This window comes from Rhinoderma darwinii, chromosome 3 (assembly GCF_050947455.1).
Source record: "Rhinoderma darwinii isolate aRhiDar2 chromosome 3, aRhiDar2.hap1, whole genome shotgun sequence".
Lineage (NCBI taxonomy): Eukaryota > Metazoa > Chordata > Amphibia > Anura > Rhinodermatidae > Rhinoderma > Rhinoderma darwinii.
In genome coordinates, this window is record NC_134689.1 from 73,559,437 (window position 1) to 73,572,164 (window position 12,728).

Genomic DNA, 12,728 nt, shown 5'->3' on the forward strand with positions numbered 1-12,728 from the left:
TCTTGTACAACAAGGCAAAATACAATATAAATCCTGCTCGTCTGAGCACTAACTAAACAAGATATTATCTAACTATACCGAGTGCCTTCCTACCAGGCACTGAACACAAAGTAACACAGGTCTTTACTCACATAGAATACAGGCTACTCCAGCCTTAGTAGTCTCCAGTCTGAGTCAGGGGTGAGACTCAAACACACTGTGTCTGCACCTTTTTAAACACAGGCTACAGGTGCAGCTAATTGAGCAGCAGCCTTGTCCTACAAACAGAGATGGACTAGGGATTGGGGAACCCGCCCTGCTCTTCTCCAATCCAACTCCAGGCCCTTTTTACGGCTTTTCCTAAAGCCGAGATTGGAAAACTAGAGCTTTCTATTGCAAGAACTACTCATTCCCTGGAGCCTAGGATACATATGACAGGATTCTAGGGGAAATGTACCTTCCCTCAATGACTTTACCTGTCACTGTCTCACATACCCTCTTCCTCTGTTCGAGCCCGTGGGATCGGACACATTTAGCTACAAGGCAGTGTGTCCTAGACAAAGCGTCAGCATTGCCCTGCAGTTTTCCTGCTCTGTGTTCCACAGTATTTTTGAAGTTCGGCAAAGTAAGAAACCACAGTGTAACTCTTGCATTTCTCTCTTTAGCTTGACACATCCCCGTAAGAGGAGAGTGGTCTGTAACCAACCTAAACCGACGACCCAATAAATAATATCTCAGGGACTCAAGTGCCCACTTAATTGCCAAGCACTCCCGTTCAACTATGCTATAGTTTTTCTCAGCCGGGGTAAGTTTTCTGCTCAAATAGGTCACAGGATGTTCCTCACCACCCACCTCTTGTGACAGAACTGCTCCGAGCCCCACATTAGAAGCATAAGTTTGGACAACAAACTCCTTTTTGAAGTCCGGAGTGACTAAGACTGGTTGGTTACACAGGGCCAGTTTCAACTCTTGAAAGGCGCTTTCAGCCTTCGTGTCCCACTTGACCATGACAGACTTACTTCCCTTGGTAAGATCGGTCAGGGGCGCTGCTGTGCTTGCAAAGTTTGGAATGAACCTGCGGTAATAACCTACAATTCCTAGAAAAGCTCTGACCTGCTTTTTGGTTGAGGGCTGGGGCCAGTTTTGGATAGCCTCAACTTTGTTGACCTGTGGCTTTATCACCCCTCTCCCAATTATGTACCCCAGATACCATGCTTCCTCCAAGCCTAAGGAACATTTCTTTGGGTTTGCTGTTATCCCCGCGGCTCTGAGGGAGTTTAGTACTGCTTGTACTTTTGGTAAGTGGCTTTCCCAGTCATCACTAAAGATTATAATGTCGTCCAGATATGCCGAAGCATACCGACGATGGGGTTTGAGGACTATGTCCATTAATCTTTGAAAGGTCGCTGGAGCCCCATGTAGCCCAAATGGTAAACAAATATATTGAAACAGACCATCCGGGGTGATGAACGCAGTTTTCTCTTTGGCACCCTCCGTGAGGGGTACTTGCCAATAGCCTTTGGTTAAATCAAGTGTTGAAAAATACCTTGAATGGCCCAGTCTCTCTATTAACTCGTCAACTCTTGGCATTGGGTATGCGTCAAACTTTGACATCTCATTTAACTTGCGGAAGTCGTTACAGAAACGCAATGACCCATCTGGTTTCGGAATCAATACAATGGGACTTGACCATTCACTTTTTGACTCTTCAATAATCCCAAGGTCTAGCATTTTCTTGACCTCCTCAGATATGGCTTGTCTACGAGCTTCAGGGACTCTGTAGGGTTTCAAGTGGACCCGAACCTGAGGCTCGGTCACAATGTCATGTTTTATTATACTGGTCTGTCCTGGCAGTTCTGAAAACACGTCTGTGTTTCTCTGCACAAACTCTTTTGTCTCCTGTTTCTGTGGCTTTGCGAGGGATTCTGACACATACACATCTGGGTTAGGACTATAAGGGGTCCTTACTGTCACGAGGGTCTCTCTTTCTTTCCATGGCTTAATTAAGTTTACATGGTATAACTGCACTGTCTTCCTTTTACCTTGTTGGTAAACTTTATAATTTACATCCCCCACCTTTTCAATTATCTCATACGGCCCTTGCCATCTAGCAAGAAATTTGCTTTCTACGGTTGGCACTAAGACCAACACTCGATCACCAGAGTTAAAATGTCTAACTTTAACAGTTCGGTTATACACCCTGCTCTGAGCATCCTGAGCTTGCTCCAAGTGTTCCTTAACTATCGGCATGACCGCAGCGATTCGGTCTTGCATCAACGTGACATGCTCAATTACACTCCTATAAGGTGTGGACTCTTGCTCCCAGGTTTCCTTGGCTATGTCCAGGAGACCACGGGGTTGTCTGCCGTATAAAAGTTCGAAAGGAGAAAACCCTGTGGATGATTGAGGAACTTCACGTACAGCGAACATCAAATAGGGCAGAAGACAGTCCCAATCCTTCCCATCCTTACTAACCACCTTCCTCAACATGCCTTTTAATGTCTTATTGAATCTTTCGACAAGACCATCAGTTTGAGGGTGATATATAGAGGTACGCAGGTGTTTAATTTTCAGCAGTTTACATAATTCCTTGGTGATTTTGGACATAAAGGGAGTTCCCTGATCGGTAAGGATTTCCTTAGGTAAACCAGTACGGGAAAACATGTAAAACAACTCTCTTGCAATGGCTTTTGAAGAGGAATTTCGCAAAGGGACTGCCTCAGGGTAGCGTGTGGCATAGTCCAACACCACTAGGATATATTGATGTCCTCTAGAGGATTTGACTAAAGGGCCGACCAGATCCATGGCAATTCTTTCAAAAAGGATCCCAATGATAGGCAAAGGCACCAGCGGACTCATAAAATGTGGCATAGGAGCCGTTATCTGACACTCCGGGCAGGACTCACAATACCTCTGAACTTCCGTATATACCCCCGTCCAGAAGATACGCTCTCTGGTCTTTTCGCAATCTAGATGTCCACCCAGCACGTGTTTATGAGCCAGGTCCAACACCGTTCTACGATACGGTTGGGGTATCACCAGCTGTTCAACAACCTCCCCACGTACGTTATCTATCCGATACAGCAAATCCTGGTTAATCGCCATGTGTGGAAACACCTTATCAGCCCCTGGATGTTGAGGCACTCCATTTAATACCTTAGTATTTTCCCTGGCTTTTACCAATGTGGGATCGCTAAGTTGAGCGGTCCCAAAATTGTTACGTGATACATTTAACTCTGGTATCTCAGAAATTCTCTCCTGCTCATCTGTTTCACCAGCAAAAACAGCCAGAGGAAATTTATCAGGCTCAGTGGTCACCCCTACTGCTGGCACCTCAGCATCCTCGTTAAAGGGTTCTGGGCTAATCACAGCGCACACATTAATACCATCATTAACATTTACAGTGGAGGTTACATCTTTCTTCCTCCACAAGTCCCAGAACACTGGGAAGTCTCTCCCCAGGATCACACTGTGCATCAGGGACTTGACCACACCCACTTCATGGCAAGCGGTTCCACAGGAAGTCTCTAGAGTGACCAAAGCTGTGGGGCATTCTTTAGTGTCCCCATGTATGCACAGGACCCCTATACTATGTCCGCTCAATGTTCCAGGGTCTATCAGGCTGGCATGTACCAGGGTAACCAGACTCCCAGAATCCAGCAAGGCACTCACAGTACTCCCATCCACTTTTACGACACACATTTTTTGCTCAGTCTCGTAAACAGTCTCAGCAGAACAAACAGGACGTGCAAACAAGGATATTCGCCTTGCTGCATCACACTCCATTGGCTCAGTAGTCAGGGGACAATTGGCAGCAATATGCCCAGGTCCATAACACCGCCAGAACTGTATACGGCCCCGGTCCCCAACTTGAGACCCTGGTCTGGCCTTCAGTGTCTCTCTGGGATTTCTTCCCTCCGTCTGCTCCCCTTCTGAGCCACCTCCCTTAACCCCTTAACGCTCCATGACCTACTATTAGGTCATGCTAACTGTAGCGTTCGCGCTCAGTGACCTAATAGTAGGTCATGGAGTAAACACGGCGCCGTTCGCGCGGGGCGCGTTCATGAGCTGTGATAGCTGCTGTTTCCGACAGCAGACTATCACTGCTCAATGTGCCGGGACCGATCGCGGAACTCCCCCGCCGATTAACCCATCAGAAGCCGCGTTCAATAGCGATCGCGGCTTCTTAGGGGTTAATCCGCCATCGCCGGCCTGCTACACGATAGCGGCCGGCAATGGTGACTATGGCAACCGGACACCAAACAATGGCGTCCGGCTATGCCATAGACGGAAGCCTAGTGGGTCCTGACAACGTCAGGACCCACTATGCTTGCTGTCAGTGAGTAGCTGACAGTTCTAATACACTGCACTACGCATGTAGTGCAGTGTATTAGAATAGCGATCAGGGCCTCCTGCCCTCAAGTCCCCTAGTGGGACAAAGTAATAAAGTTAAAAAAAAGTAAAAAAAAGTTGTGTAAAAATAAGAAAATAAAAGATTTAAAAGTAATAAAAGTAAAAATCCCCCTTTTTCCCTTATCAGTCCTTTATTATTAATAAAAATATATAAACAAACAAACAAATAAACTATACATAATTGGTATCGCCGCGTCCGTAACGGCCTGAACTACAAAATTATTTTGTTATTTATCCTGCACGATGAACGCCGTAAAAGAAAATAATAATAAACCGAACCACAATCACAATTCTTTGGTCACTTCACCTCCCAAAAAATGGAATAAAAAGAGATCAAAAAGTCGCATGTACCGAAAAATGGTACTGATCGAAACTACAGTTCGTTACGCAAAAAATAAGTCCTCGCACAGCTTTATTGATGGAAAAATAAAAAAGTTCTGGCTCTTAGAATAAGGTAACACAAAAAGTGAATGATTGTTTATAAAACGTATTTTATTGTGCAAACGCCATAAGACATAAAAAAAAAATATAAACATAGGGTATCGCCGTAATCGTATCGCCCCGCAGAATAAAGTGAATATGTCATTTATAGCGCACGGTGCACGCAGTAAAAAAAAAAAGAATAAAAAAACAATAGTAGAATTGCTGTTTATTAGTCACTACGCCACCTAAAAATAGAATAAAAACTGATCAAAAAGCCGCATGCACCCCAAGAAAACTACAGTGGATTCCTCAAGGGGTCTAGTTTCCAAATTGGGGTCACTTTTGGGGGGTTTCCAATGTTTTGGCATCACAAGACCTCTTCAAACCGGACATGGTGCCTAATAAAAAAGAGGCCTCAAAATCCCCTAGGTGCTCCTTTGCTTCGGAGGCCGGTGCTTCAGTCCATTACCGCCCGAGGGCCACATGTGGGATATTTCTCTAAACTGCAGAATCTGGGCAATACGTATTAATTTGCGTTTCACTGATAAATCCTTTTGTGTTATAAAAAAAATGGTATAAAGAGGATTTTCTGACAAAAAAAAAAAAAGTAAATGTCACCTCTACTTTGCTCTAAATTTCTGTGAAACACCTAAAGGGTTCATAAACTTTCTAAATGCTGTTGTGAATACTTTGAGGGGTCTAGTTTATAAAATGGGGTGTTTGATAGGGGTTTCTAATATATGGGCCCCTCAAAGCAACTTCAGAACTGAACTGGAACCTAAAAAAATAAATAAATGAGGCAATACTTCGCTTCTCACATTATACTGATAATGAGCCGTGCCCACCCCGAGATGACCCCAGTTTTGACCGTTTGTATAAACGGAGACCCCTATTAGACCGTTTCAGTGCCCGGTTTTCCCAAGCATACAACCCCGAGAAGTGTATTTCTATTGATGAGTCCCTGTTACATTTTAAAGGGAGGGTTCAATTCCGCGAGTACCTGCCGGGTAAGAGGGCAAGGTATGGCGTGAAGATGTATAAGCTGTGCGAGAGTGCATCAGGGTATACCTACAGATTTAGGATATATGAAAGAAAGGCCACCCCCGAACCAGACTGCATCCTGGACTACAATAGGTACATGGGAGGGATGGACTTGTCAAATCAAGTCCTGAAGCCCTACAGCGCCATGCGGTGTGGTATAAGAAGCTGACCGTGCACATCATACAGATGGCTTTGTACAATGCGTACGTGCTACGTCGATGTGCAGGCCAGAGGGGAACTTTCCTGGAATTTCAAGATCAAATCTTTAGGGACCAGGAAGGGGGGGCACCCAGTACTTCTGGAAGCGAGGCCACACGCATCGTACCAGGGCAACACTTTCCAGGAGAAGTTCCCCAAACCGGTGGAAAGGGAAAGAGTCAAAAGAGGTGCAGAGTCTGCTATAAGAGGGGGATAAGGAAGAAAACAATATACCAATGTGAAACGTGTCCCGAAAAACCAGGGCTCTGTATAAAAGATTGTTTTAAAATGTATCATACATCCCATGATTTTTAATTTACCCTGATGCACTCCGCACAGCTTACCCCCATCATCTTTCCCTTCTGAGCCCTGCCGTATGCCCAGGCAGCTGATAACAGCCACATGTAGGGTATTGCCGTACCCAGGAGAACCCACATTACAATTTAAGGGGTGTATATCTCCGGTGGCGCATGCTGGGCACAATATATTGGACACTGAAATGGCATATATATATATATATATATATATATATATAAAATTGCAAATCTCACACTGCACCATCTGCTGCGCATTATCTTTTACACAGTACCTGTGGGGTCAAAATGCTCACTACACCTCTAGATGAATGTCTTAAGGGGTGTAGTTTTTAAAATGTGGTCACTTCTCGGGGGTTTCAACTGTACTGGTACCTCAGGGGCTTCTGCATACATGACTTAGCACCAGAAAAGCTCCAGTAGGCCAAATGGTGGTCCTTTCCTTCTGAGCCCTACCATGGGCCCAAACGGCAGTTTATCACCACAAATGGGGTATTGCCGCACTAAGGACAAATTGGGCAACAAAATGGGGTATGTTGTTCCCTGTGAAAATAAGAAATTTTGATCAAAAATGACATCTTATTGTAAAAAATATCATTTTTTTAATTTCACAGCCCAATTCAAATAGGTGCTGTGAAAAAACTGTGCGGTCAAAATGATAACAAAAACCATAAATGATTTCCTTGAGGGGTGTAGTTTCCAAAATGGGGTCACTTCTGGTGGGTTTCCATTGCTTTGATACCTCTGGGGCTCTGCAAATGCGACATGGCACCCGAAAACCAATCCAGCAAAATCTGGACTCCAACCAACACATAGCGCTCCTTTCCTTCTGAGCCCTCCCATGGGCCCAAACGGCAGTTTATCACCACAAATGGGGTATTGCCACACTAAGGACAAATTGGGCAACAAAATGGGGTATGTTGTTCCCTGTGAAAATAAGAAATTTTGATCAAAAATGACATCTTATTGGAAAAAATATCATTTTTTTCATTTCACAGCCCAATTCAAATAGGTGCTGTGAAAAAACTGTGCGGTCAAAATAATAACAAAAACCATAAATGAATTCCTTGAGGGGTGTAGTTTCCAAAATGGGGTCACTTCTGGTGGGTTTCCATTGTTTTGATACCTCAACACCTCTTCAAACCTGGTATTCTGCCTAAAATATATTCTAATAAAAAAGAGGCCTCAGAATGCACTAGGTGCTTCTTTGCTTCTGGGGCTTGTGTTTTAGTCCACGAGCGCACTAGAGGCACATGTGGGACATTTCTAAAAACTGCAGAATCTGGACAATACACATTTAGTAGTATTTCTCTGGTAAAACCTTCTCTGTTACAGAAAAAAATTGAATACAATTGAAATTCAGCAGAAAAAATGAAATTTGCAAATTTCATTTCCACTTTGCTTTAATTCCTGTGAAATGCCTGAAGGGTTAAAAAACTTTCTATATGCTGTTTTGAATACTTTGAGGGGTTTAGTTTTTAAAATGGGGTGTTTTATGGGGGTTTCTAATACATAGGCCCCTCAAATCCACTTCAGAACTGAACTGGTACCTTCAAAAAAAGGCTTTTGAAATTTTCTTAAGAATATGAGAAATTGCTGTTTATGTTCTAAGCCTTGTAACGTCCAAGAAAAATAAAATAATGTTCAAAAAACGATGCCAATCTAAAGTAGACATATGGGAAATGTGAACTAGTAACTATTTTGGGTGGTATAACCGTATGTTTTTCAAGCAGATGCATTTAAATTCTGAAAAATGCTATTTTTTTAAAATTTTCTCTAAATTTTGCAATTTTTCACAAATAAAGACTGAATATATCGACCAAATTTTACCACGAACATGAAGCCCAAAGTGTCACGAGAAAACAATCTCAGAATCGCTTGGATAGGTTTAAGCATTCTGACGTTATTACCACATAAAGTGAAATATGTCAGATTTGAAAAATGGGCTCTGAGCCTTAAGGCCCAAACTAGGCTGCGTCCTTAAGGGGTTAAAGACATTTCTCACCCCTCTAGTAAATGGAACAGTCTTACCGGGTGCTCCGCACGATTTGCTGTTCCTGGGGTTAGAACATCCAGGCGGTACTTCTTGGAGTAGATCCTGAGTAGCTCTGTACATTTCAATCAGGTTCACCAGCTGTTCCGCATCTGTAGGATCTCCTTGACTGACCCAACGCTGAACCTTCGGTGGTAAGGAGCGGATGTATTTGTCAAGCACCACTCTCTCCACGATCTGAGCAGGGGTTGATTCCTCTGGCTGTAGCCATTTCCTTGCAAGATGGACAAGATCATACATTTGTGATCGCGCAGGTAGGTGTTCCACGAAAGTCCAGTTGTGCACCCGTCGAGCACGCACATTCATATTAACACCCAGACGGGCAAGGATCTCACCCTTCAGCTTGGAGTAATCCTTGGCATCCTGCTCATTGAGATCAAAGTACGCCTTTTGCGGCTCTCCGGTTAGGAAAGGTGCCACCACTGCTGCCCGTATTCTCCACCATATGTGAGGGTTTAGCATCAGGAGAGGTTGGTACAGCGGTTTCTTTGTAGCCATAGACAGGGACACCGTGCATTAAAAGTCATAACAGGGCTTTACCTGTGTTTTTATTCTTGTCAAAGAAACAGCCTCTTGTACAACAAGGCAAAATACAATATAAATCCTGCTCGTCTGAGCACTAACTAAACAAGATATTATCTAACTATACCGAGTGCCTTCCTACCAGGCACTGGACACAAAGTAACACAGGTCTTTACTCACATAGAATACAAGCTACTCCAGCCTTAGTAGTCTCCAGTCTGAGTCAGGGGTGAGACTCACACACACTGTGTCTGCACCTTTTTATACACAGGCTGCAGGTGCAGCTAATTGAGCAGCAGCCTTGTCCTACAAACAGAGATGGACAAGGGATTGGGGAACCCACCCTGCTCTTATCCAATCCAACTCCAGGCCCTTTTTCCGGCTTTTCCTTAAGCCGAGATTGGAAAGCTAGAGCTTTCTATTGCAAAAACTACTCATTCCCTGGAGCCTAGGATACATATGTCAGGATTCTAGGGGAAATGTACCTTCCCTCAATGACTTTACCTGTCACTGTCTCACATAATATATATATATATATATATATATATATATATATATATATATATATATATATATATAATGAGAAAAAGAGTAAAGCAGCACAGCAACAGCAGTGGGTGCAGGCCTCCTAGGTTGAGGCTAGGAACCCTTGTTAATGAAATCCAAAAAAATGAAGAGGCAGCACTCCAAGGAAATTGGTGAAAAAAAGTGGTGTGTTTATTTACCCCAGGCAGGCAACGTTTCGATCCGTCTCTATGGGATCTTTGTCAAGCCATATATATATATGTATCTATGTGTAACATGTATGTGTGTATGTGTATGTAATATGTATACATATGTATGTGTATAGTGTGTATATGCGTGTCTATGTGTGTAATGTATATATATGTATGTATCTATGTGCAACGTGTATGTGTATATATGTAGGTGTGTGTAATATGTGTATATATGTATGTATAAGTGTGTGTTTGTTATGTAAATATCTTTATAATGTGTATATATGTATGTGTATATGTGTGTACAATGTGTATATATCTATGTTTATGTGAGTAATGATGGATACGTCTCCCGTAGCCCCTGGGCACAGCACTACTTTAAGCGCTGAGCCCAGTGAATCCCCTGATGTCACTGTGCATATAAGGACAGTGACGTCAGGGGCTTTAAAATGAATGTAAGGCGCTCTGGCCTGAGATTCTTTACCCTAACTGGAACCCCTTAAGCTTAACACCCTAACCCCATAATTCTAATCATAACTCTTACCCTATGCCACCAACCTTCGAACCCTAACCTCCTAACCTATTGCTAAGCCCCAACCCCTACCCTATCGCCTCACCCTAACCTCAACCGCTAACACCCTAAACCGCTAATCCAAACCCTAACACCCTAACTCTAACCTAAACTTAACCCCAACCCCTAACCCAATCCCCTAATACTAGCCCCCTAAACCATAACGTTAACTCCCTAAATTTCTAAACCTAACCTTAATCCAACCCTACCCCTAACCTTCACCCTATTCTTAACCCCTAAACCTAACATCCCAACTCCCTGAACCAGAAACCATAACACTCTAACCCTAATTCCCTATACCTAAACCCCATAACTCAAACCCCTAACCCCTTAACCCTCACATTCTAAACCTAACTCTTACTCTAACCCTATTGTTAACCCTAACCCCCAACCCTATTGCCTAACCCTAACCTCAACCCCTAACTCCCTAAGCCACTAACCCTAACACTAACCTAAACATAACCCCCTAAACCCAACCCATAAGACCTTGATGCCAAACCTAACCCTATCCCCTAATACTAAACCCCAACCCAAACCCATAATGTTAACTCCCTAACTTTCTAACCCTAACCTGCTAAACCTAACCGCAAGCCCCTAACCCTAATTTCAACCCTACCCCTAACCTTCACCCTATAACTAACAGTCTAAAACTCTAACACCCTAATCCCCTAGCCCCACAGTCAAAAACCTAACCCCAACCCTACACTAAAACCATAATCCCCTAAACCTAAGTCCAACCCTAACACTCTCACCCTAACTCTTTTCCTAACCCCAACCCCTTATCCACAACCCTAACCACTTATCCTCCCCCTATTCCTAACCCCAAACCCTAACCTCAAAACCTTAACTCTAACTCCCTAACCCCGACTTTTACCACAACACTACCCACTCACCCTCACCTTAACCCTATTCATAATCCCCTACCCTATTTCTAACCCCTAACAATCTAAACCCTTCTCCCAATTCCTAACCCTAACACTAAAACCCTAACACTATTCTAAACCCCCAAACCTAACTTCTAAATCCCAGCCCCTAACTCTAACCCCAACCGTACCCCCCTCCGCCTAACCTTTTCCTAACCCCAAACGCTAACACTCTAACCCCCTAACCCTATTCCTAACCCATAATGGCTCTGGCTGGGGATTTTGCTCCTGGAAAAGCCTTAACCCCCAACTCTCTAACCCTAATTCTATCCCAAACTCTAACCCTAAACACCAACCCTAACCCTTTGACCTTAACCCTATTCCTAACTCTAACCCCTAACCCTAACCTCTTAACCATAACCATATCCCCTAACCCTATTTATAACCCCAACCCCCTTTCCATAACCCTAACCACTTACCCTCAACCTATTCCTAACCCCAAACCCTCTGCTCAATGCCTTAACTCCCTAACCCCAACCCTACACCCTAACACTATTCCTAAACCCATAATACTCACCCCAACCCATAACATCCTAACCCTATTCCTAACCAATTATGGCTCTGGCCGGGGATTTTGCTCCCAGAAAAGCCCTAACCCACTATACCCTAACCATAATTCTAAAACAAACTCTAACCATAAATCCCTAACTACAACCCTAACAACCCAACCCTAACCCCCATCCCTAACCTATAAACCCTAACCATTTTCCTAACCCCCTAACCGTATCCCCTAACTCTAAACAATTAATCCAAACTCTAACCCCCTAACCCTCTAACTCTAATCCCAACCCCCTAACCCTTTAGCTTTAACCCTATTCCTAACCCCCAACCCTAACCTCTAAACCCATTCCCCTAACACCAACCCTATTCCTAAAACCAATCCTAGCCCTAACCACTTACTGTAATGATGGGGGTAGGAAAACGGACAAGTGAGCCCTAATCTACCCGCCACTCTATCCCTGCCTACTTGCAATGACCCGCCCTAGGCGACGGGGTACAACTGGGCGGCGGTCCCTACGCTCAGTAAGTGCACGAGACAAACAGACAAGGGTACACAAAGCTAAGGGAAATGGGGCAGTTGCCCACGGCAACACCTTGAGCAACAAGAGTGGTGAACAAGCCGAGTCAAACCAGGAGTGCACGAGGTACCAAACGCAGAGCAGGAGAGTAGTCAGTAAGCCAGGGTCAGTATGGAGCAGGATCAAATAGTAGAAGCTGTAGCTGGGCCAGGAAACCACACGAGAAGAATCACAAGCAAAGGAGGAACAGGAAAGGCAGGTATAAATAGACAGAGGGCGGGAGCTAGCTCCGTCTGGCCAGGCTGCGATAGGCTCTCCCACTCCTAAGCCTGCCATCCTGAGTGGTGGAAGATGGAGTCAGTCTCAGAGACATAGACTCAGGTGCAGACTGATTACCTATGGGCGTATACACAGAAGTTGTGCCTGGCAGATCCTTTACACTTATCCTCGCCCTATTCCTAACCCCCTAAACCTAACACCCCAACCACCTAAAGCAAAAACCCTAACACTCTAACCCTAATCCCCTAGCCCTAACCCCATAACCAAACCCCTAACC